The following is a 25,846-nucleotide window of genomic DNA, read 5'->3' on the forward strand; positions in this document are numbered from 1 at the left end:
GGATTGCGTGGCGAAAGCGCATAGGTGATACAACTTTCTGGCGAAGTTCCTCTCACGGTCCGGGGGTCACCGAGACCAGGTAGTCACCGAGGGGACCACGTAACAACAGCGTCAGTCATGTACATGAGGTAATTCGGGCGGACGCTCCTCCTTCAACAAACCACTCGGTCCAAAGCACTAAGAGTCCATGAACTGTCGCCCCACCTTCTCCTCACAGTCAAACAGGCCACGAACGCGAGACAACAGCGCCCACTCAAGCCAAGAACCAGAACGAGAGAGCGAGAGACAAGGTTGCGACCACTCGCCACGCACGCCAGGACCAGAGTGAGAGAAAATGTCGTCTCCTGTTGCTTTTCCTCGGAGCGTCACAATGACGTCATCTTTTTGACCAATCGGCCAGTGCGGACAAATCGCCCCAACCAATCGTCCTTCAGGGCATGGACTCACGACCATTCTTGGTGCCAATGACAAAGGTCGAGGCATGGCCCCCCCCATCACGAGTCATAGTCTAATCTCTCAAGAATGTTCGGATGACGTCGACGGCACGAGGCGGGGTTTACTGGCACGATCGGCAAATGTGCTGGGTTTTTGTTAGTCCTGACGGCATTGGTTGTGAATGGAACGTTTGTGGCATGGCTTTTTATTTGTTATAAATACAGAGGGAAGATCACAGGGAGAAAATTACACACTGGGGAATTAATCTTTAAGTTCTATAATTAATAAGCACAAAGCCACGCCCCTTATGGTGACATGCAAACGCTCTTACACGGACAGTCGGTCTACTTAGGTACATCGAGATCCTTCTACGCGACACTCGGAGCATGCTAAATCTACACAATTCTAAATTCCCTAAGGTATTTCATCCCTACCCCCACAAACGTAACAATACCTACTGCAATAAACGTAATAACACAGCATAATTTACAAATAATGACCACTCAATTGCCACATTGTGCAACAAAATTATGACGTCACTTCAAAATACACTCTTTTGGTTTCGTTTTGGGAAAATAAAGTACAATGCCCCTAATTAAAGCTTACAAACGGGGAGGAACAACAGATAATAATCACCACGGTCTAACCAGAGTGGCCTCAAAATAAATATCACTGGTTAGATCTCGACCTTTAGGGTGACCATCCTCAATAAGGTGACCATCCCCACCAGAGCAACATACACAACTGCCATGCAGACTTCTCCGTGCTGTTTAACCCTCCGGGGATCTTTGCCTGGACGAGGGTTAACCATGACCATCACCGCCGCGCCTCAGCACATTGCACCATTCCTGTGTGTTTTATATTTCACGGCGATGGCCCCGCTTCACACAGGGGTGACAAAGGCATCATCGGCTTGAGGTTGGTGAATGAACCTCCAACGATCTACTCATCCTCACAACAAGGTGAGTTGTTGTTTTCCTTTTTTTTTTTTTTTTTTTTTTCTATACAAGATCGAGGCTCGTGAAAGAGCGAACATTAATCACACAGAAAGACAAACCGACACATAAAACATATAACATCGGGAGCGGTAGACAAGATGGGGAGAGAGGGGGAAGGACACAAACACAACATTTGAGAGCAGGGACCGAGAGACATGGAGACATCGAGAGATCTGAGAGAGGGCGAGGGCTTTGGGGGGGGGGCATGGGAGGGCTTTGTTTGTGATCGTACTGCTTTGAGCTCCCAAGGTTAATCACAACCAAAAAGGGTATTTCTCCCCCCCCCCACCCTGAGAGGACACGTTCCTTTGAAGCTGTCCATGCGCTCACGCTTTCAAAGTTAAGTAATTTTTTCACAATTGTGTTTTTGTCGTAACTGTATCTATCTTTCGGTGTGTATACTTATAGTGTATCTTTAGTAAGATTCTCGGTGTTAATTTTTCATACCTGCATACAAAATCGTCGGTTAATTCGTGTCGCGTATTCTGAGGCCTAGTAGTAGTAGGCTACCGTGTCCAACCTTGAGGCTTTGTTTTTCTCTCAGCGGTTCGTCGATTGCGCTGCAATTACTTTCGTTCCCTGTTTTTTGTACCAGGCTTTCACCCCATACTTCCTTGTAGTCCGGCAGCTAAGCTAAATATAGCATAACAATTGTGCATTTTGTGAGGAAAGCACCAAATTTTGGCACACTAGTAGACTATCATATTATGAAAAGATCTGGATATTGGGCCATCTCAGATTCAGAGATTTGATTTTTGCAAGATTTGCAGATTTTGCAGATTTGCAAGCTGAGATTGCAACGCCAGGGACGGCCGACTCCTTCCTGCTAGCTGCCCACGTCACCCGCACAAGAAGAGCTGATCAAATCACTGCAGCGGCACTGCACATCCTGCAACACCGTGCGTATGAACGCCACTGTATGACATATGCTGATGATGCAGAAGACCTGCCTGAGTTCGAAGACTGGTGTCACCAGAGAGGAGAAGACATTCCCAACTTTCAGTACTGGGCAACTGTGCTGGAACTAGAGATGTTGGTACTGGTCTACGTGTGTTCTCTGCGGCAGGCTTCATTCACGATGTACCTTGATGCCCTGACGGAACTGGTCCCATGGTTCCATGCCTTAGACCACACACACTATGCCAGGTGGGTCCCTGTTCACCTGAGGGACATGGTTGCACTCCCAATGAAGCACCCAGATGTAGCCAGATAATTCAGGGCTGGCAACTTCACTGTACAGAAGACGAAGAAGGTGTTCTCTTCGATCCCAATCGACCAGGCGCATGAACAGAATAACGCCTGCATCAAAGGAGATGGTGGAGCAGTCGGCCTCACTGACAACCCAAGTGCCCTGCGGGCGTTGGATGATTGCCAGGCCAGAAGTTGCCAGGGCCATAGAAGAGTTCCAAGATGGCCATCAACACTGGGGGAGGCGAGAGGACACACGTCATCATGACCAGACACCAAGTGTGCAGACCTCTTTCGCCAAGGATGTCCGTGCCCTTGTCAACGTCATAGAAGAGCTTGGCAACCCCTTTGAGGAAGAGAGCATGGATCTGGTTGTCCTTGACACAAAGGAAATTGCAGGTCCTGCTGCAGTTGAGACTGTCAGGAATGTGAAGAAGATTGGCCAAGAGCAGTTCCAGGCTTTCACCAGAGAATGTCTGGTGGAAAGGACCAAGCCAATTGATGATGCAATTTGGCGGAACAAGCTGAAGGTGTCATTTTGGAAAATGGCTGCCACAGCCATCAGGGGCTGAATTTGAGATGGCCCAATATCTAAATCTGTTCATAATAGGATAGTCTACTAGTGTGCCAAATTTGGTGCTTTCCTCACAAAATGCACAATTGTTATGCTAAGTTGCCCCACTATTGTTTAAAATCTCAACTCAGGAAAAAAAAAAAAAAATTATTTCCTTCTCTGCTCTTATTCGTTTATTCGTTGTTCTTATTTGTTCGTTCGTTCTTCGACCACGTTGTTCATGATCTCGTGATCACGTTGTTAAAAATGTTTAAACTTTCCCCTCAAGTTCTGTATTCTGTCGTATATTATAACACCTTTTTCTTCTTCTTCTATAAAAGGATGCTTTCGACTTGCTCAGCAAATCTATTGATTCCAAAAAAAAATTCAATCTCTTACAGTTCCTCTTTTCTACATTCCCCAAACTCTCCTGCACTCCTTCAGCATCCTCAAACGTATTTTTGACTCGAAGGTCTCAAGAAACTCATTTTGCAATAAGTGTTCGTTTCCCATTGATCGTACACTTTTCAAAATCCAATCTGACCCCTCCCCTCCAAATCTTCCCCATCACCCCTTCCCTCCAAAACTTCCCCATCACCCCTCCCCTCCAAAACTTCCCCATCACCCCTCCCCTCTAAATCTACCCACTTGCCCCTCCCCTCCAAATCTTCCCCATCACACATCTCTTTCAAATCTTCCCCCTTGCCCCTCCCCTCCAAATCTTCCCCATCACCCATCCCTTTCAAATCTCCCCCCTTGCCCCTTCCCTCCTAAACTCCCCCCACACTCTTCCCCTCCGAGACTCTCCCTCACTCCTCCCCTCCTAGACTCCCTTCTCACCCCTCCTCCTCAAAGCGTCCTCCCTGCTTCTTCCCCCTTCCAACTTTCAACTTCATCTCCCCCAACCTTCTGCCTCGCTCTTCCCCCTCCTCAAATAACACCTCACTGTGCCTCACCCAATCACCATCAAACCTTTTGTCCACCCCATTCTTCCCTTTCTCCAAACTATTCTGAAATCTCTGACACACCTTCAACAGCTCTCCCTACCTCTTCCACATCTTAGCCTACCCCTCCCCCCCCCCTGTTCTGTATCCGATGCTCCCCCTTCCTCTTCATTAACGGTATGGACCTCAAAAATCCAGGGCCTTCGCTCTAACTTGACTGATCTCTCCATACAGGTTGCTTCTGACAAACCAGACGTGATCTGCTTCACAGAAACTTTCCTCCTTCATGATGTCTCTGATTCCTTGGTATCTCTCCCAGGTTACTCCCTCCTCTGGTATGATAGACCTGAGCCTCGTCCTGGAGGTGGGGTTGCTATCTTTATAAAAAAACCCTTTTCCTCACTCGCCCTGCACTGCCCTCTCTCCACCTCACCCCCAGGAATACCTTTGGCTATGGATTCCCCTTTGCTCCCACCTTTTGTTCATATGTGTGTTGTGCCGTCCACCAAACAGTGATGACTCCATCTACATCTCGATGTCTGATAATATGGACCAACTTTTATCTACCCATCCCAACTCTCTCTTCCTCACATGTGGTGATTTCAATTGTCACCATGCCAGTTGACTGGGTGTGGGTACCTCTCTCACCAGCCATGGCTCTTCAGCAAAGGACTTCTGCGACTCACTGGGACTGACACAATCTGTCAATTTCCTGACGCGGATCTCAGTCAACGGAGCATCTTCTCTGCTGGACTTGGTTATGAGTAACTTCCCTGAAAATGTCTGCTGCGCTACTTCTGCTCCAATCGGCTCATCTGATCATGTGCTTGCTAAAGTGGACATCTTTCTGACCATTCTCAGAGAGCCTCCTCAGCGTCGACGAGTCTGGCATTTCACTCAGGCCAACTGGCACAGTCTTCAAGCAGCCATCAATCATCTGGACTGGTCTCCCATCCCTACCGCCTCTGACATCAATTCATCCTGGGAATTCTTCCAAAGTAAATTGCTCTCTCTCATGCACAGATTTATCCCATCTCGTCTTCAGTTGTCATACCCTTCCTCCCATCCATGGCACACGGAATCTTGTGGTGAGGTTGTTGCCCAGAAACAACTTGCTTTTGTCTCCTGGAAAGCAAATCCAACGGAAGGAAATCTCATTTCCTTTCACAAAGCCTGAAACAAGTGTGTGTCCACCCTCAGGAGAGCCAGGAAACAATATCTCTCCATTCTCAAGACCGAACTCTCTTATCTGTCTCCCTCTTCCAAATCCTGGTGGCATCTGGTCAAATCTGTTTCTGGTGTTTGTTCCCCCTCCATCCCCTCCCTCACCTCAAACGGCTACCCTGCACGTGAAAAAGATGAATGCCTCAACTCTGTGTTTGCCTCTAAATCTTGTGTCCCAAACCCATCCCTCTCTGTACCCACCGTACCCAGTCGTACCCAGCTGCTCCTGGACTCTGTCTCCTTTCCTCCTGACAAGGTGGAAAAGTTTCTGTCAACCCTCGACTCTGATTCTGCAACTGGACCTGACTGCATCAGCCCACGGGCCCTAAAATCCTGTTCTTCTGCTCTTTCACTCCCTCTCTCTGTTCCCTTCACCCTCTCTTTTGTTCAAGGTCATCTGCCATCTGCTTGGAAATCAGCCAACATCACCGCTTTGCACAAAAAAGGTGCAAAAATAGATCCTAGCAACTTCAGACCAATCAGCCTTCTCCCAATTATCAGCAAAGTCATGGAATCCATCATTGCTTCGGAAATGAAATCTTTCCTCTTCTCCAACGGCTTGATCTCTGATCATCAATTTGGTTTCAGACCTGGTCACTCTACTCTGGACATGCTGCTTCTGCTTTCTCAACAATGGATGGAGGTCCTCAATGCCAAACAGGAAATTAGAGCTGTCTCCCTTGACATATCACGTGCGTTCGGTACGGTCTGGCACCCCGCTCTGCTCACCAAACTCTCCTCCTTTGGTATCCATGGAAATGTCCACACATGGTTGGCGGACTTCCTCTCTAGTCGTAGTCAACGTGTGGCCCTGAATGGGTTTCTCTCATCTCCTCTTCCTGTTCAGGCTGGAGTTCCCCAAGGCAGTGTTCTGGGCCCTGTGCTTTTTCTGGTCTTCATCAATTATCTCTCTTGATGGCTGCAGTGGATCTGCAGATCAATGATCTCTCTTCCCGGTGTGTACCCTGGTTAGAATAGGTGCACCGTATCCCTGCATGTCGTAAGAGGCGACAAAGAGGGTTGGCGTCAGGAAGGGCATCCGGCCATGAAAACATTGCCTCAAAAAGAGAACCATGACAATTACAACTACATATGGGCAGGGTACAGCCGGAAGTGGAGATCGGTTTCTGAGGTTTGGGACATGGAATGTAGGGACAATGACAGGGAGGTCAGGAGAAATGGTGGAAGTATTGATCAGAAGAAGAGTGGACATATGTTGTGTACAAGAGACGAGATGGAAGGGAAGTGGTGTGAGAATGGTGAAGGGTTGGCAGGGACAGAAATACAAGTTTGTGTGGCAAGGGTGCTCGGAAGGGCGTGAATGGTGTTGGTGTCCTGTTTTCTGAGGCGTTTGTAAACAGTGTGGTGAGTGTGACTAGAGTGAGTGAAAGGTTGATGATGGTGAAAATGATGATTGGAAAGCTCTTGGTGAACGTCATCTCGGGATCTGCTCCGCAGGTTGGTAGGAGCAATGAAGAGAAGGACAGGTTCTGGTGTGCGATAGAGAAGCTGATGGAAAACGTGAAAGATGAGGAAGTTATTGTGGTAGGAGGAGACCTAAATGGACATGTGGGAAGGAGTATGGACGGTTTTGAGGGAGTTCATGGGGGTTACGGATATGGTGTGAGAAATGGGGAAGGTGAAAGGATTTTGGCGTTTGCTGATGGAGCTGATTTGTTGATTTGTAATACTCAGTTCCAGAAAGGGGATAATAAGCTTGTTACATACACGTCAGGTGGGTCGACGACAACCGTTGACGACCTGATGGTGCGTAGGCGAGATAGGGGGCACCTCCAGGAAGACAAAGGTGATCCTGGGAGAGGAGGCTGTTTCACAGCACCACTTGGTTGTCTGCGACATAAGGGTGAAAGGTGCGAGGAGAGCTCGGCGGGTGAAGTACCAACTGAGAATGAAGGTGTGGAGGTTGAAAGAGGTGACAGTAAGGGAGGAATTAAAAGAGAGGCTGAGTAGGGTAGAGGATGATGTGGTAGAGCTTGAACGTGGTTGGATGTCAATGAAAGATAGTCTGTTGGGAGCCGTTGGTGAGGTATGTGGATGGACAAAAGGACCACCGAGGCACTCGGAAACATGGTGGTGGGATGATGAAGTTGGAAAGAGGATTGACGAGAAGAGGAAGAAGTTCAAGGAGTGGCAGAAGGCGAAGGGTACGGGAGCAGAAAAAGCAGAGCATGAAAGTTATAAGGCAGCCAAGAAGGCTGCAAAGAAAGAGTTAGCAAAGGCGCAGGAGGCATGTAGGAAAATGTTAGGAGAACGCTTGGATTCTGAAGAGGGTCAGAGAGCGATATTCAGGATTGCAAAGCAGATAGCGAAAGAGAGGTGTGATGTGATGGGGGTGAGTTGCTTGAAGGATGAAGTGGGACAAATCGTTGTGGATGCAGATGGAATTAAAGGAAGATGGAAGAGATATATGGAAATGCTGTTGAATACAGAGAATGAATGGGATAGCAACATAGAGAGTAACCCAGTTTTAGGACCGGCAGAGAAGATAACTGAGAAGGAAGTTGAGGAAGCGATAAAAGCAATGAAGAGTAGGAAAGCGGGAGGGCCGCCGGGAGTTGTGGGAGATATGTTGAATGCAGCAGGAAGTTGGTGTGTGAAGAGAATGACAGAGATCTGTAATCTGGTGGTGAAATAAGGCCACATTCCAGTGGATTGGGAACTGAGTACCCTCGTCCCTCTATACAAGGGGAAAGGTGACCCTCTGGAGTGTGGCTCATACCGGGCGATAAAGTTATTGGAGCATGGAATGGAGGTATTGGAAAGGGTGTTGCAGAGGAGGATAAGGAAGAAGGTGAAGATCGACGAAATGCAGTTTGGATTCATGCCAGGAAGAGGAACGACAGACGTGCTCTTTATTGTGAGGCAGTTGCAGGAGAAGTACATGGAGAAGAGGAAGAAGTTGTTTCTTGGGTTTGTTGATCTGGAGAAAGCATTCGATAGGGTTCCACGCTAAGTATTGACTTAGGCATTGAGGAAGTTAGAAGTGGAGGAATGGTTGATCAGAGTAGTGATGGCAATGTACAAAAGAGCGCGCACAGCTGCAAGGACAAATGACGGTAACAGTGGTGAGTTTGAGGTGAAGGCGGGAGTGCATCAGGGGTCGGTACTAAGTCCACTACTATTTGTAGCTGTGATGGAGGTGCTGGCTCAGAACGTAAAGGAGGGTTTACCATGGGAGTTGTTGTATGCAGATGATCTGGTGTTGATTGCGGATGATCTGGTGTTGATTGCGGAAAGTATGGATGGACTGAAGGAAAAGCTGAACAAGTGGAAGGAATGTATGGAAACAAAAGGTCTGAAGTTGAATATAGGAAAGACGAAGGTGATGGCAAGTGGTAAAGCATGTGGTGAGGTGGAAAGAACTGGGAAGTGGCCATGTGCTGTGTGCAGGAAGGGTGTCGGAGTGAACTCCCTTCAATGTACAATGTGCGCTGAGTGGGTTCATCAAAAATGTAGTGGTCTGAGAGGGTCATTAACCAGTGTGGCAGCTACATTCAAATGTAAGGTGTACACAGAGGGAGCTGCAGATGGAGGAAATGTTGAGTTGGATCTTGGAGACGGCGTGAAGCTGGAAGGTGTGAAAAGATTTTGCTACCTCGGAGACATGCTGAATGGAGAAGGTGGATCAGACTTGGCAATGGTTGCAAGAGTGAGATGTGCATGGAAGACGTTTCGGGAACTGAGTGGCGTGCTGATGAGGAGGGGAGTGTCATTGAAGCTGAAGGGAAAGGTGTATGCTGCATGTGTGAGAAGTGTTATGATTTATGGGAGCGAGACATGGGTCATGAATGTAGAGCAGCAATGAAGGCTGGAAAGGGTGGAAATGCGAATGGTTCGTTGGATGTGTGGAGTATCGTTGAGAGAGAGGAAGACAAATGATGAATTGCGAAAGATGATGGGAATAGAGCCTGTGATTGATGCTGTGAAGGGAAACAGGTTGAGATGGTTTGGTCATGTGTTGAGGAAGGATGAAAGTGACTGGTTGAGAAGAGTGATGGAAATGAATGTAGAAGGAAGTAGAGGACAGGGAAGACCGAGAAAGACTTGGCTAAAGATGGTGGAAGAAGAAATGTGGGCAAAGGGGTTAACAAGGAGAGATACAGAAAATAGGGCAAAATGGAGAAGATTGTCATCGGGACCGCAAGGCTAACCCCCGCTCTAGCAGGGAAAATGGCCTTAAAATGCATGTTGTTGTTGTTGTATCAATGATCTCTCTGACTCTCTTGAAAATCCTATCTATCTCTTTGCTGATGACTCTACTCTCTGTCGCTCCATTCCTCATCCCTCAGATCGGCAGTCTGCAGCCTCCTCACTCTCTGCAGACCTGGACAAAATCAGAGTGGGCAAACAAGTGGAACATGTCTTTCAATCCTGACAAATCTCACACTCTTACGATGCCTCTCCGAAAAGACCGACTGGAAAACCCTCCCATCCACTTTCTGAATAATCCTCTCCAAGAAGTTCTGTCACTCAAGCTTTTGGGTCTCACTATCTGCCATGATCTTTCCTGGGAAAACCACATTTCAAATCTGGCCTCCAAAGCCAGTCGCCGACTGGGCATTCTCCGTCGTGCGAAGTCCTTCCTTGGCCCACCTGAGCTCCTCACCACATACAAGGCTTTCATCCGCAGCTCAATGGAATACTGCTCTCCCCTCCGGGCTGGTGCTCCTGCCTCACACCTAGCTCGTCTTCACGCTGTTGAAACCAAAGCGTGCAGAATCATTGGAATCTCCCGCGATGAAGCTAACTCCAAGGGCCTTTCACTCACTCACCGCAGGCAGGTTGGTGGTCTTTCCGTCTTCTACCGACTCCTCTCTGGCCTTGCCCTTCCCCCCCCCCCCCAGCCCTCTCTGGGCTCTGTCCCCCAAATATTCCTACAGGTCATACAAGGTCTGCCTGCAACCCTCTTATGGTTAAACTGCCGAAATCTCGGCTCTCTGCTCACCTTCACTCCTCTTTTCTCCCGCCTCTGGAACAAACTGCCTCACTCTCTTAAATCCCACTCCACCCTCCAGGTCTTTAAAACAGCTGATCACCACCATCTCTTATCTTCCCCCATCCAAAACTTTGATCTTTTCTACCCCCGCTAATTTCACCCCAAATCCACTTTTTTGAAATACCAACTTCTGTCCCGGAAGTCCTTGGTGTCCTTGTGTTTTATACTTCTCCCACCCCCCCCCCCCCTTCCCACGCCTCCTCCCCCCAAGCCCTCTCCCTCCCACACATCTCCCTGCTCTCAAATGTTATGTTTGTGTGCTTCCCCTTCTCTCCCCATCTTGTCTTCCGCTCCCTCTTTTTATATATTTTGTTTGTCTGGTTGATTTGTTTGTGAAATAAATGTTAGCTCTTTCACGAGCCTCGATTCAGTATACAAAAAAAAAGTTTTACCGTCAGATTTTTAACCACGATATACCTGAAAATGGGTTTTATACCGTGATGGTGATGAAGAGGTTATTTGGCCCATTATTGTCGTGTTGCACTCCAAAGTTAATTTATTTACGAACCCAAGGTAATTTCTTCACTGCACCTTCACTTCTTTACACACTTTAGACCCTTTCCACCCCAAATAACCCTTAAAGATCACAGATGAGTGTTCTCCACCTGTCTCTCTCTGTCCCACTCATCCGTCTCTCCCACCTGTTTCTCTCCCCCACTCATCGACTGTAAGCGGACAGCACATTCACCAAGTGGAATTCGTTGTACATTCAATGTACTTGGCAATAAAGTTGATTTTGACCATGACAGAGAGAAGATCCCTGAAATTTGCAGCTGAATGCAACCTTATCAGCTTCACCATGATGGAGAGAAGATCCCTGAAAGTTGTGGCTGACAGCATCCTTGTCATCTTCACCACGATGGACAGAAGATCCTGGAAAGAAGAGGCAAAATGAACATAAAACAGATATTGTGACAGAAAAAGTTCAATGAAAAGATCAAGGTGATTGGCTGAAGATCTTCTGGTGTTGAAATTGAGCCCACATCATGCCGGTGAAATACCACCAGTAGGGTTGACTCATCCTGTTATCCTTCCGTCGTTGCGAAATGAGTACCGGCCTACTGGTAACAGGGGCACTGCATCAGCGGCACATCCTCACTTCTGGAAGATGATGCAACCAACAGCCACAGGCTGGATACGAAACAACAACTATTCCCATCCTCGCTAAAAACCATCCTTATTCAGCTTGTTCAGGGTCTGTGTCCTCTTCCCCCTTCTCTCGCTCAATATTCCTTCAAGCGGCGTCCTCTTTCATCCATTACCCTGCTATCAGTGAAGTATGAGGATCTGCACACAGACTCAATAGCTGAAGTGTGCTTCCTATTAATCCTGTACACCATCCTGTCAAACCTCAAAGACAAACCTTGTCTTTCTTCGCATTTGAGGTAAAGTTTGGAGTCCTTTGAAGGAAATAGAATTGCATTTCAATCTCAATGTGTATTTATTCTCTAAAACTAGTTATTCAAGTCTCTCTGAGACAGGAATTTTAATGGTGATCATTTTATTGCAAGGAATTTTCTATTTTTCTTCACATGATAAAGAAGAACCATCCCTTTTCAGCTTCAGAAATTTCCTGGAATCAAAATCTATTTTTAATGTCACCACGGTGTGCAGCGGATGTTGCAGAGAGGAACGAGTGGTCCCACGTGCACTTGCAGGATGCAAAATTAATGAAATGCCTCCGCTGGGACGTTTGTGCCAAGAAATGCACAGTACAACAAATTTACCTGCACGAGTGTGCATGTTCTGGTTCGGAGGTTCGAAAATCGATACAGATAGCTTCTTGCAACCAAATTTGTCATCCGAGTCCTTCGTAACCATAGGCAGGTCCAAAGCACAAGAAAAAAAGAACAGGACTTGTTCACCTTTGACGGCAATTACAGCTGTGAGTCCATTTATATATAAATAAATATTTTGCACGTGGAGTTCATAGAAGTGATCAGAGAATTTGCTTATTGGAGTGATCATCTTCTGTGGAATTTCATAAGATCTTAGCATCTTCCACAGGCTTCCTCTATGAACACGATCGAATTCCTTCTTGAAGTCAATGAAGTTGATAGAAAGAGGTGTATTCCATTCTAAGCATTTATGTCATTATCATATTAATAAAATTATACTCAAACTTCGTGAAGTTTGAGTGAAATCCACACTTATCTTATCTGACTTTCTGAAATCCACACTTATCTTATCCACACTTATCTTATCTTATCTTTAAAAAAAATTTTTTTTTTTTTTTTTTTTGGGGGGGGATACAGAGTCGAGTCTCGTGAAAGAGCTAACATTTATCAAACAAACAAATCAAGCAAACAAGCAAACAAAGTATATAAAAAGGGGAGCGGTCGACAAGATGGAGAGAGAAGGGGAGGAAGCACACAAACACAACATTTGAGAGCAGGGACATCGGGAGATGTGTGGGAGGGAGAGGGCCTGGGGGGAGGCAGGATAGGTATAAAACGCAAGGACACCAAGGACTTCCAGGAAAGAAGTCGGCACCTCAAAAAGTGGATTTGGGGTGAAATTAGCGGGGGTAGAAAAGATCAAGGTTTTGGATGGGGGAAGATAAGAGATGGTGGTGAACAGCCGTTTGAAAGACCTGGAGGGAGGAGTGGGATTGAAGAGAGTGAGGGAGTTTGTTCCAGAGGTGGGAGAAAAGAGGAGTGAAGGTAAGCAGAGAGTCTTGATTTTGGCAGTTTAACCACAAGAGGGTTGCAGGCAGATCTTGTGCGACCTGTCGGAATATTTGGGGGACAGAGCACAGAGAGAGCTGGGGGAGCAAGGCCGGAGAGGAGTCGGTAGAAGACGGAAAGACCACCAACCTGCCTGCGGTGAGTGAGTGAAAGGCCCTCGGAGATAGCGTCATCGCGGGAGATTCCAATGATTCTGAACGCTTTGGTTTCAACAGCGTGAAGACGAGCTAAGTGTGAGGCAGGAGTACCAGCCCAGAGGGGAGAGCAGTACTCCATTGAGCTGCGGATGAAAACCTTGTATGTGGTGAGGAGCTCAGGTGTGCCAAGGAAGGACTTCGCACGATGGAGGATGCCCAGTCGGCGACTGGCTTTGGAGGCCAGATTTGAAATGTGGTTTTCCCAGGAAAGATCATGGCAGATAGTGAGACCCAAAAGCTTGAGTGACAGAACTTCTTGGAGAGGATTATTCAGAAAGTGGATGGGAGGGTTGTCCAGTCGGTCTTTTCGGAGAGACATCGCAAGAGTGTGAGATTTGTCAGGATTGAAAGACATGTTCCACTTGTTTCAGATATTGCGATGTTCCAGATAAATCCGAAGATAAGTAAATAAATCCACACTTATCTTTTAATTTAAACTTATCTATTATTTAATTATTTATTTTTTAATTATAATTTAATTATTTATTTATTATTAATTATTATTAATTATTAATTATTATTTTTAATTATTTATTAATTATGATTAATTATTAATTATTATTTATTATTAATATTAATTCATATTAATTAATATTAATTAAAAATAATTTAATTTAAAAAAATAATTTTAATTAATTAATTAATTAATTAAAAAATAATAATTAATATTAATTTTAAAATATTATTTATTAATTATTATTAATTAATTATTATTAATATTAATAATTAATTTTTTATTAATTAATAGCCGCGTCGCAGACGCTGCTCATAGTGTGCCCTCTGCTGTTGTTGTTGTTGTTCTTCTTATTATTCTTGTTCTTCTTCTTCTTCTTGTTGTTCTTGCAGAGAAGACAAAACCTCGAAGCTCCACCCATTCTGGGAACCATAGCTCCACCCATTTTGGGAGAGGCTTCATATAAACAAATATCCACCATTTTATTAACTCGCATAGCTTTGAGGCCTGTTTTGTAGGCCCGTGGTGTCTTCCTCTCTCACACAGTTATATTTCAAATCAAATTCGATATATCATTTCATTTTTCACAGTCGTTAACATAGTTTTAGACTCGGTTGAAAAAAAACGGGAAGAAAATCCGATGAAAGTTGCCCTTTATAGAACGAAATGAATTCTCAAAGGCCTGTAACTTCAAGTCCATTGAGATTTTTTTTTTTTTTTAATCGTGGCATGGTCAGTCATACACTGCCCGAAATAACAGATGGGAAAATGCCGAGATATATATATTTTGTTTAAATCGCGGCATGCTCAGTCATACACCGCCCGAAATAACAGACGGGAAAATGCCGAGATATATATATATTTTGTTTAAATCGCGGCATGCTCAGTCATACACCGCCCGAAATAACAGACGGGAAAATGCCGAGATATATATATTTTGTTTAAATCGTGGCATGCTCAGTCATACACCGCCCGAAATAACAGACGGGAAAATGCCGAGATATATATATTTTGTTTAAATCGCGGCATGCTCAGTCATACACCGCCCGAAATAACAGACGGGAAAATGCCGAGATATATATATTTTGTTTAAATCACGGCATGGTCAGTCATACATCGCCCGAAATAACAGACGGGAAAATGCCGAAATATATTAAAAATTCGTCCATTTGATGACAATCGTTACGATGAAATATTTAATTTATACGTCGTCACAATAATGTGGAGAGAGGAGCATAGCTTCGTTCACGTGTCGCCACACACGGGAAATTGCCGAGATATATATATTTTTTAATCGCGGCATGGTCAGTCATACACCGCCTGAAATAACAGATGGGAAAATGCCGAGATATATTAAAAATTCGTCGCCACACACGGGAAATTGCCCAGATATATTTTCACTTTGCACAAAAATAACATCAAGTAATCGAATCAATAGGAATGTCCTGTGCCTATAACATCGACGTTATAGGCACAGCTGCATCTAGGCATTGTGTAACATCGACGCGGCTTTTGTTTTAACTAAAACTTTTTGTACTTGTTAATTAATTATTTATTATTTATTAATTTATTATTTAATTATAATTTAATAAATTATTATTTAATTTATTTAATTTATTCCAATTTAAACTTATTTATTATTTAAACGAATTTTAACTTTTACTTTAACTTTTAATTTTAATTTAAACTTTTTTATTTTAATTTAAACTTAAAGCGCGGCGTTACGCGCGCTGCTTGTGAGCAAGGAGGAAGCGGACAAGCGGTAACATATAAACGTCTTTATTGTAAGACTACACTGTAACACTGAAATGCTCCGGCTGGTCGCCCGGTGTATATCATGAGGCCACGCCTACCCCTCGGGCGTGGCCACCGCCCACTTGGTGCGTGGAATGATGTCACCACGCCAGTGGGCTTTTGTGTCCGCCACACGCGCCCCCCCAGAATTCCCGCGCACCTGGAGGGCCAGTTTGCGGGGCAGACGAATGACCCGGCCGAAGCGCCCCCTGGCGATCGGCGGCGTCCGGGGTGCAGGGATGCCAGGTGGGATGCCCCTGGCTGCCCTTGGGATGGGTGCAGGACCGGGGGGCGGCGTGGCGGCGGGGCTGGGCGGTGCCGGGGGTCCGCCCGCAGGGGGGCGGCCCCGACGTGGGGGTCGGGCCACTGGCGGTGGATGGTCCACATCGAGGTGGGCCGGCTTGAGGCGGTCTACCGAAACGCGGTCAGGAGTACCGCCGATGTCCAGGGTGAAGTGCTTCGCCCCGGTCTCCAGCACGCGGAAAGGCCCGTCGTACGGGGGCCACAGTGGTGTCCGATGGGCATCGTGGCGGACGAAGACGTACTCCGCCGTGCGAAGCTCCGGGGCGACGTGCGTCGGTGGGTGCCCGTGGCATGCCGTTGGCACCGGGGCGAACCTCTGGGCGGTCTCTTGCAGAGCGGAGCGCTGCGGTGCCGTGGACCATGGTGCTGTGGAGTCGGGGAGGAACTCGCCCGGCACCCGCAGCGGTTGCCCGAAGACCAACTCCGCCGCGGATGCGCGCAGGTCCTCCTTGGGCGCCGTCCGGAGGCCCAGCAGGACCCAGGGGAGCCTGTCGACCCAGCCGCCGTCACGGAGGGTGGCCCGGAGCGCGGCCTTCAATGAGCGGTGAAATCGCTCACACAGGCCGTTAGCCTGGGGGTGGTAGGCCGTGGTTCGGTGCAGCCGGACCCCGAGCCCCTGCGCAACCGCCCCCCAGAGCTCCGAGGTGAACTGGGGGCCGCGGTCGGATGAGATGTCTGAGGGGGCGCCGAACCGGGCGACCCAGGTGGCGATGAAAGCCTGCGCGACATCGGCCGCCGTTGTCGACGCCAAGGGCACGGCCTCCGGCCACCGGGTGGTGCGGTCCACCATGGTGAGGACGTAGGTGAAACCCCGCGAGGGGGGCAGAGGTCCCACCAGGTCCACGTGGACGTGGTCAAACCGGCGTTCCGGCACCGTTAACGGGGCCAACGGGGCCTGGGTGTGCCGGTGCACCTTGGCGCGCTGGCACGCGAGGCACGTCCTGGCCCAGCCGCGGACGGCCTTCCGGAGGCCATGCCAGACGAACTTGTCGGCGATCAGCCTTTGGGAGGCCCTCGCGCCCGGGTGGGACAGGCCGTGGATGGCGTCAAACACCTGGCGCTGCCAGCCCGCGGGCACGATGGGGCGAGGACGCCCGAGGGAGACGTCGCACAAGAGGGCCACGCCCGCGCCGTCGAACGGCACCTCGGTGACGCGGAGGCCCGTGACGGCGGTCCGCAAGGCCTGGACGTCGGGGTCAGCGGCCTGGTCCGCTGCCATCCGGGCATAGTCGATGCCGAGGTGGACTGCGTGGGCGACGGCCCGGGAAAGGCAATCCGCCACCGGGTTGTCCTTCCCCGCGACGTGCTGGATGTCCGTCGTGTACTCGGACACGGCCGAGAGGTGACGCTGCTGCCGGGCCGACCACGGCTCGGTGACCTTGCCCATCGCGAAGATCAGCGGCTTGTGGTCGACGAAGGCAGTGAACGCCCGGCCCTCGAGCAGATGGCGGAAGTGCCTGACCGCCAAGTGAAGTCCGAGCAACTCGCGGTCGAAGGTACTGTAACGGCGTTCGGGCGGGCGAAGCTGCCGGCTAAAGAACGCCAGCGGTTGCCAAGCTCCACGCACCCATTGCTCGTGCACCGCGCCCACCGCGTAGTCCGAGGCATCGGTGGTGAGGGCGATCGGTGCATCGGGCGCCGGGTGCGCGAGCATGGTGGCGTTAGCCAAGGCGAGCTTCGCGCCCGTGAACGCCGTGTCCATCTGCTCGGTCCAGGTAACATCGCCTTTGCCCGGCTTACCTTGGAGAGCTTCGTGCAGGGGGCGCAGGAGCTGGGCGATACGGGGCAGGAACCGATGGTAAAAGTTCACCATGCCCAGGAACTCCTGCAGCCCTCTGATCGTGCGGGGGCGCGGAAACCCCTTCACTGCCTCCACCTTGGCCGGCAGGGGGACGGCTCCGTGCCTGGTGACACGGTGCCCCAGAAAATCGATTGTGGCGGCGCCGAACCGGCACTTTGCGGGGTTCACAATCAGGCCATGCTGGCCCAGGCGTTCGAAGAGCGTGCGGAGGTGGCGTAGGTGCTCTTCGCGGGACGCGCTGGCGACGAGGATATCGTCCAGGTAGACGTAGACAAAATCCAAGTCGCGCAGGACGCTGTCCATCAGTCGCTGGAACGCCTGAGCCGCATTCTTCAGACCGAAGGGCATGCGCAGGAACTCGAAGAGTCCGAATGGCGTGATGACCGCCGTCTTCGGGACGTCCTCCGGCCTGACGGGGACCTGATGGTAGCCGCGTATGAGGTCCACCTTCGAGAAGAAGGACCTGCCCGCCAAACGGGCGGAAAAGTCCTGAATGTGGGGGACGGGGTAGCGGTCGGGAGTCGTGGCGTCATTGAGACGGCGATAGTCCCCGCACGGTCGCCATCCCCCGCCGGGCTTCGGCACGATGTGCAGCGGCGACACCCAAGCGCTCTCTGAGCGCCGAACGATGCCGAGTCGCTCCAGGGTAGTGAACACCGCTTTTGCCACCGCCAGCTTCGTCGGCTCGAGGCGGCGTGCCCGGGCGTAGACCGGTGGCCCGACGATGGGGATGTGATGGGCCACCCCGTGCTTGACGGCCCCCGCCGAGAAGGTGGGCCGCGTGAGGGCCGGGAAGCCGGCGAGGAGGCGGGTGAATGCGTCCGCTGCCGGAAGCGTACAGACCAACGTGGCCGGAACCGAATCGTTCGGCAAGCCGCTTGGCAAGCCGCTCGTTGAGCTGGGCAACGCACAAGCGAGCGAGCTGAACGTCTCGGCCTGGACAAGCCGTCTGCGCTTGACGTCGACCAGGAGCCCATTAGCGCACAGGAAGTCCGCGCCAAGCAGTGCCATGGGCACGTCGGCGGTGACGAACGTCCATCGGAAAACCTGCCCTCCAAACCGCAGAGAGAGGCAGCGTTTTCCGTACGTACGGATGGGCGTCCCGTTCGCGGCAAGCAGCGCGGGGCCCCCACCCGCGGCGTGCTTGTCTGACGTGCCGGCGGGAATGACACTCACCTGCGCTCCCGTGTCGCACAGGTAACGGCGCCCGGAGAAGGTGTCCGTTATGAACAGCAGGCTGCTCGAACGGCCGGCGCTCATCGCCACTATTGAGCGCCGGCCCGGGCGTTTCCCGACCCGTTGAAGGAGCACGGCGGATGACACCGCCGAGCTTCGTGGCCGAACTTGGCATGGAACCAGCACCAGGTGGTGGAGCTGGAGGAGCGCGGCTGGCTCCGCCAGGCCGGTGGAGTTGGCGGGTTTCCCCGCGGTGGCGGTTTTCGCCGCGGCGGTGGGCGGGGCGTGGCGGCGTTCACGAGGTGCGTATCAGCATGCTGCTGAACATCAGCGCGCTGTAGAAGCTGATGCTGTGAAACATGCTGCTGAACATCAGCATCGAGGGCCGTGACGGCCACGCCGACGCTCGCCCGCGTGTCCGAAGCGGCGAAGTACCTGTCCGCCTTGGCGGCCAATGCTCGGGGTTCCGTTAGCTCGGTCCCGGCCAACGCGAGGCGAACCTGCGCTGGAAGTTGGCGCCGGAAAAGCGCCCGGAATAGCGAACCGGGGGCTTCGTCGCCCAACAGTGACAGCATATGGTCCATTCGGACCGACGGGCGCGTCTCACCGAGCTCGGGGAGATCCAGGAGGCGGTCGGCCCGTGCGTCGTCCGAGAGGCCGAACGTGGCTAGGAGTAGCCGCTTGAGTGCCTCGTACTTGTGGCCGTCCGGTGGGTGGCGAAGGACGGACACAACTCGAGCGGCCGTGCCGGGCCCGAGGGAGGCGACGACATGGCAGTAGCGCAGGTCGTCGTTGGTGAGGCGCCGAAGCCGAAATTGGGCTTCAGCTTGAATGAACCAGACTTCGGCCTGGGCCTCCCAAAATTCGGGAAGTTTAATCGCCATTGCCTTGTCGTTGGCCATTGCAATGGCGTCGTGTTCGGAAGGATCGCTACGGCAGATCCAACGTCGAGGGTCACCAGTAAAGCGCGGCGTTACGCGCGCTGCTTGTGAGCAAGGAGGAAGCGGACAAGCGGTAACATATAAACGTCTTTATTGTAAGACTACACTGTAACACTGAAATGCTCCGGGCTGGTCGCCCGGTGTATATCATGAGGCCACGCCTACCCCTCGGGCGTGGCCACCGCCCACTTGGTGCGTGGAATGATGTCACCACGCCAGTGGGCTTTTGTGTCCGCCACAAAGTTATCTTTTAATTTAAACTTTTAAACTTATCTTATCTTATCCACACTTATCTTATCTTTTAAGATAAATCCACATTTATTTTATCTGAAATCGATACAGATAGCTTCTTGCAACCAAATTTGTCATCCGAGTCCTTCGTAACCATCGGCAGGTCCAAAGCACAAGAAAAATAAGAACAGGACTTGTTCACCTTTGACGGCAATTACAGCTGTGAGTCCATTTATATATAAATAAATATTTTGCACGTGGAGTTCATAGAAGTGATCAGAGAATTTGCTTATTGGAGTGATCATCTTCTGTGGAATTTCATAAGATCTTAGCATCTTCCACAGGCTTCCTCTATGAACACGATCGAATTCCTTCTTGAAGTCAATGAAGTTAATAGAAAGAGGTGTATTCCATTCTAAGCATTTATGTCATTATATTATTAATAAAATTACAGAAGTTTGAGTGAAATCCACACTTACTAATGTTTGGTTATCGAAGCTTCATGGTAGAGCTGAAAAAAAAAAAAAAAAAAAAAAAGAAGGAGAAAAGAGAAAGAGAAAATTATACAAATTGCTTCTATTAGCTGGATAAAGGTAAAGTCACACCATCGCAATAACCACATGATTGTAACTCCCACACAGAGACGCACAGCCTCAGGAGCCAAGAGACGAAGATGTATCACAGACAAAAGTTCTACCAGGACAGTTCAGGGGTGAAACTGTGTTCTTACTTCAGCAGTTCAAACACCACCATCTCCACATAAACACAAACTTACTTGTATTGAACCTCCCAAAGATCTCGCCTTCTTCAAAGCAACCTGAAAGAGGGGACAAGAGATCGTTTTATAACATCTCAGCTACAATGCAGGAAAATGAGTCGAACAAATGATGTTGATGTGTCGTGATGTACAATTATTATTTCTGTTTATACTGAAGTCAACGAAGGAGCTAAATGAGAGAAAGGAACAACTTCACATAGACGGGGAATAAAAAGGGAATAGGGAAACGATTACATCAACACACCACAAGTAAATCTCGTCGAGTGGTAGAAATTGGAAGAAGGACAAAACATTGAGGTGCAAGGGATGAGGGAGCTGAAGAGGATGGGGGGGGGGGAGTGATGGGCAGCAAAGTGTTAATTTTTTGGGGGAAAAAATAAAATAAAAAGCAATGGCAGGAATGAAGAAGCCCCCTCAACTTTTATGTTTGGTGAGATTTCTGACACACAACCATCATCTGTCACAGATTACACATTATTTGTTCATTGTAATCACATCTACGATGTAATGTTCTACAGGAGTGATGTGAGGCCTGCAAGTCAAAATAAAAAGCATCGTTCATCTCATCAGAAAGAGAGAAGACACATTCAGATGCAGGAGAATTCCCGATCCCTGAGGTCTCATCCTTCCTTCTTCCATGTGTCTCTCCGTCATGTCCCTCCACACTGCCATCTGTGTTTTCCACCATGTTCTGTTCTGTGTTCTATCTCGCTCTCCCGTGTGCTGTTCCATCTCCCAACTGGAGGTTCCAGGGAACCTGAACTCAACGGGTCTATCTCAATATGGTTAGAATATGGCCACCGATATGGCCACCAGGTCACATGACCTATGATGTCATCGCTATGATATGCATCCAATCAAGTGCCATACTATACATGGTCAAAGTTTCAACTCAATCGATCGTAAAATGAAGGCCGAGATGCATTTTTAATGTTTTCATCAAATCCAATATGGCCGCCATGTCACGTGACCTATGACGTCACCGGTATATATACCCGTAATATATGTGTTGAGGTTTGTTACATACTGTCTGCACACCAAGTTTCAGCCTTCTAGCTACATTAGGAAGTACCAGATTGACAAAAATTGATTTTTCAATATGGCCGCCCTGCCACGCCCATTTTTGGGCGTGCAACGCCCAAATGCAATCCCAAACTAGTTTATGTCTTAGAGATGCTGCATAACAAGTTTCATCAAATCCAATCAATATTTGTGACTTTTAGAGTGTAGACGTCGAATTGTTGACAGACAGACAGACAGACAGACGGACGACGGACACTGGGTGTCAACAAAAACTCAGCTGGACATAGTCCAGTTGAGTTAAAAAGTGAAATGAAGACAGAGCTCGTACACCACATGCTCGTACCTCTTCTGCTGAGTTGACATTCTTTGCTTTGTAAACAAATCCAGAACTTCCTTCTCCAATTTTGGAGATAACCTCCCACTTCCCGAACTGAAAACAAAGGCACAAACAGAGCTTCACAACAGTGCTTCTGAAACAAAACAGAAATAATAAAGCCATGTTTAAATGATTATTTCACATCAACTCGATAATTATCATCATCTTCATCATCATCGTATTCATGTTCCATGGCCTCGTCAGAGCAGATACTTGGCCACAATGCTGGTCACGTCACCACTCCGGCTCAGGAAGCTAGGGCAGGAATTTGAAATGTGTTCATGGTGCCAGCGATAGGTTGCCTCCTCTTTGAGAAGGACACCGTGGGATCTTTAATGTCCACCAACTAATGCCGGCATAAGGATGACCAGTTTAACGTCCATCCGAGAGACGGCACACACATTGATGAATCACACGGCCTATGTAACACCGGAATGACAATTCATAGCTGGGTTGGGATTCAAACCCAGGCTGGGCAGCTCACATCAACGACGGGAAGATATCTCATGGGAACTAAAAAGGAGGAAATAATTGGTATAATAAATTAATATATCAATACCACCAATTACGTCGTGACGTAATTACACCACTACCAGTCTTGCGTCGCCTCAACTCACACTTACATCACTTTACAAACCATATCTTATATTCTCGAACGTTTTCACAACTGCCAAGACTGACAGAAACGTCATAATACATCGCAAAGTACAAAATTGGGAAATTGCAAAATCGTACATAGAACAACTGTACGTTTGTGTACTTCAATACAGTTGTCATTAATCATAAATAAGAGGAATATCACCGGTAAAAAGTGAAATAGAATACGGGAAGTGTCGACGTTAGGAACGCGTCCCACGCTTATCTTATTAATGCTAATGACAACTAGAACGACACTCTTCGACGTCATGACGTCATGGCATCGACTGATGTGCCTCCACCAATATTATAAAACAAAAAAAAAAAAAACACCTTTAGAGGCCATTTTTCCCCGCAAAGCAGGGGTTGGCCTTTTTCGGGAACCGTGGTTGTTGTTGTTTTTCCGTCCCCTATTTCAAGCAATGTTTTACGGCCGGATGCCCTTCCTGACGCCAACCCTTTTTGCCGCCTTTAACGACAAACAGGGAATTACCAGTGAACTGGTACCAATATTATTGCAACATAATACATACTTGTACCAACTTTGATTTAAATCCATTCAGCTGCTCTCAAGTATCACATTTTTACCTAACCCGATGTGTACCCCGGTTTACAATAGGTACACTGTATCCCTGCGTGTCGTAAGAGGCGACTAAAAGGGTTGGCGTCAGGAAGGGCATCCGGCCAAAAAACATTGCCTCAAAAATGGAACCATGACAATTACAATTACATATGGGAAGGGTACAGCCCGAAGTACCCCGTGGGGGACCCCACTCCCTCTCGTCAAAATTCAAGGTGGGGAACCCGATCGAAGCAAGGGTGGAAATCACTCCATTTATGATGAGGAAACGTCTGATGCCCGACGTGGAGTTCGTTTTCTGAGGTATAATAAACTTGTTATTTACACGTTAGGTGGGTCCGCGACAACCGTTGACGACCTGATGGTGCGGAGGCGAGATCGGGGGCACCTCCGGGAAACAAAGGTGATCCCGGGGGAGGAGGCTGTTTCACAGCACCACTTTGTTGTCTGCGACATAAGGGTGAAAGGTGCGAGGAGAGCTCGGTGGGTGAAGTACCAACCGAGAATGAAGGTGTGGAGGTTGAAAGAGGTGACAGTAAGGGAGGCATTAAAAGAGAGGCTGAGAATGGTAGAGGATGATGTGGTTGAGCTTGAAAGTGGTTGGATGTCAATGATAGATAGTCTGTTGGGAGCCGTTGGTGAGGTATGTGAATGGACAGAAGGACCACTGAGGCACTCGGAAACATGGTGGTGGGATGATGAAGTTGGAAAGAGGATTGACGAGAAGAGGAAGAAGTTCAAGGAGTGGCAGAAGGCGAAGGGTATGGGGGCAGAAAAAGCAGAGCATGAAAGTTATAAGGCAGCCAAGAAGGCTGTAAAGAAAGAGGTAGCAAAGGCGCAGGAGGCATGTTGGAAAATGTTCGGAGAACGCTTGGATTCGGAAGAGGGTCAGAGAGCGGTATTCAGGATTGCAAAGCAGATAGCGAAAGAGAGGTTTGATGTGATGGGGGTGAGTTGCTTGAAGGATGAAGTGGGACAAATCGTTGTGGACCCAGATGGAATTAAAGGAAGATGGAAGAGATATATGGAAATGCTGTTGAATACAGAGAATGAAAGGGATGGCAACATAGAGAGTAACCTAGTTTTAGGACCGGCAGAGAAGATAACTGAAAAGGAAGTTGAGGAAGCGATAAAAGCAATGAAGGGTAGAAAAGCGGGAGGGCTGACGGGAGTTGTGGGAGATATGTTGAAGGCAGGAGGAAGTTGGAAAGTGAACAGAATGACAGAGATCTGTAATCTGGTGGTGAAAGAAGGCCGCATTCCAGTGGATTGGGAACTGAGTACCCTCGTCCCTCGAAACAAGAGGAAAGGTGACCCTCTGGACTGTGGCTCGTATCGAGCGATAAAGTTATTGGAGCATGGAATGAAGGTTTTGGAAAGGGTGTTGAAGATGAGGATAAGGAAGAAAGTGAAGATTGACGAAATGCAGTTTGGATTTATGCCAGGAAGAGGAACGACAGACGCGCTTTTTATTGTGAGGCAGGTGCAGGAGAAGTACATGGAGAGGAGGAAGAAGTTGTTTCTTGGGTTTGTTGATCTGGAGAAAGCATTCGACAGGGTTCCACGTGAAGTAGTGACATGGGCATTGAGGAAGTTGGGCATGGAGGAATGGTTGATCAGAGTAGTGATGGCAATGTACAAAAGAGTGCGCACAGCTGTAAAGACGAAGGACGGTAACAGTGGTGAGTTTAAGGTGAAGGTGGGAGTGCATCAGGGGTCGGTACTAAGTCCACTACTATTTGTAGCTGTGATGGAGGTGCTGGCTCGGAACGTAAAGGAGGGTTTTCCGTGGGAGTTGTTGTCTGCAGATGATCTGGTGTTGATTGCAGAAAGTATGGATGGACTGAAAGAGAAGATGAACAAGTGGAAGGAATGTGTGGAGGCAAAAGGTCTGAAGGTGAGTATCGGAAAGATGAAGGTGATGGCAAGTGGTAAAGCATGTGGTGAGTAGGAAAGAAAGAACAATCATGCGCAAGATTGGAGGGTCACGTTTCTTTCGAGGCTGTCCATGCCCTCACGCTTTCAAAGTTAAGTATTTTTTTCACAGTTGTGTTTTTGTCGTGGCTGTATCTGTCTTTCGGTGTGTGTACTTGTGGTGTGTCTTTGGTAAGATTTTCGGTGTTGATTTTTCGTACCTGCATACAAAATCGTCGGTTAATTCGTGTCGCTTATTCTGAGGCCTAGTAGGTTTCCGTGTCCAACCTTGGGGCCTTGTTTTTCTCTCAGCGGTTCGACGATTGCACTGCAATTACTTTCGTTCCCTGTTTTTTGTCCCAGTCTTTCACCCCATACTTCCTTGTTTAAAATCTCAACTCAGAATTTTTTTTTTTTTCCTTCTCTGCTCTAATTCGTTTATTCGTTGTTCTTATTTGTTCGTTCGTTCTTCGACCACATTGTTCGTGATCACGTGATCACGTTGTTAAAAATGTTTAAGCTTTCCCCTGAAGAACTGTATTCTGTCGTATATTATAACACCTTTTTCTTCTTCTTCTATAAAAGGATGCTTTCGA

General features: G+C 48.5%; 1 protein-coding gene across 2 annotated transcripts in view; it reads right to left on the reverse strand.

Annotated features, from left to right (window-relative positions):
• Positions 1–20,368: 20,368 nt before the first annotated feature.
• Positions 20,369–25,846, reverse strand: part of LOC137426251 (uncharacterized) — a 35,544-nt gene continuing 30,066 nt past the window's right edge. For both annotated transcript variants that reach the window (XM_078769416.1, XM_078769415.1), the window contains 3 exons: positions 22,088–22,174; positions 20,719–20,760; positions 20,369–20,454 (listed from right to left, as the gene is read on the reverse strand). The gene's annotated coding sequence lies outside the window, so the exon portion shown is untranslated. The remainder of the gene's footprint in view (positions 20,455–20,718; positions 20,761–22,087; positions 22,175–25,846) is intronic.

The sequence above is a fragment of the Myxine glutinosa genome, unplaced genomic scaffold (genome assembly GCF_964187855.1).
Source record: "Myxine glutinosa unplaced genomic scaffold, kmMyxGlut1.1 SCAFFOLD_2440, whole genome shotgun sequence".
Classification (NCBI taxonomy): Eukaryota; Metazoa; Chordata; class Myxini; order Myxiniformes; family Myxinidae; genus Myxine; species Myxine glutinosa.